Here is a 1175-nt window from a genome sequence, read left to right on the forward strand (position 1 = left end):
ATTGTGTTATTATAACACCAGGAATATATAACACATACAATAACACATGAATAACACACAATAACACTTGAATAACACGTGAAATATCTCGACAGAGATAAAAACGGCGGAGTAACACGGGGGAATATTCTCTCCCGTGTTATTCTTATGTTATTGTGTGTTATTCATGTGTTATTCATGTATTATTGTGTTGTTATAACACCAGAAATATTTTCAGGACACAATAACACATGAATAACACGGGGGGGAATATTCCCCGTGTTACTATGTTTTTTTTTTTTTCTGTGTCGCGCGAGGTATCGTGACGTGATTTCATTTGCTACGCACGTTTTTTTTCTTGAAACTAAGGCTTCTTGATTGAAGGGTTAACCAACCTCTCAAACAAGTGGTTAGGATGACCCTCATAAAATTTATGAATTTAACTAGGATTTATCATTTTGTTGAGCTTGATTGTAAAATCATATTGAATTCAAATTTGACAGCTTTCTTCAATATTTCTGGAATATGATATTTTGTTTTTTACAAACTATTTCTTCCCTTTCAAATTTATATATATATATATATATATATAAGGAATGGCCGGAGGAGGCTATGATATCCGCTCCGGTCATCTCTCATGCGTATATATATATATATCTTATTTGGCAAACAGACAGCCTCTTCAATGGCATGATAAAGAGCATCAAGAACCAAGTTAGATTTGTCAAACCTAATTGAGGGTCACCATCCGCTCAATGTTGTAGGTCCAATGTTTATGTAGGAGATTCTTTTTTAAGTGTGCTTACATGTCATAGAATTCTTACGTATTTGTAAATCTAATGATTACGTATTTATATTTACTAAAAGCTTTTTTTTTTTTGGCCTAAAAATGTGTCTTATTTTAAATTACTTAATATTTGTTGTGTTTAATGCGATTTAAATAACTTATTTTTATATAAATAAACATAAATGTGCACGTATTAAAAAATAAAATACATAAAGTTATATATATATATATATATATATCCTCCTCCTCTATAATTTATATTAAGAGAGAGAAATTAAGAGGCATTTAGGTATATATCATACAATTCTTTTATATTTATACATCTAATGTTTAGACTTTTATATTTACACTCATACCAATCAAATCTTTAACATCATATCAAAAATATTATTAGTAATAATTTTTTAAA

The sequence above is a fragment of the Phalaenopsis equestris genome, unplaced genomic scaffold (assembly GCF_001263595.1).
Source record: "Phalaenopsis equestris unplaced genomic scaffold, ASM126359v1 Scaffold000002, whole genome shotgun sequence".
NCBI classification, from domain to species: Eukaryota; Viridiplantae; Streptophyta; class Magnoliopsida; order Asparagales; family Orchidaceae; genus Phalaenopsis; species Phalaenopsis equestris.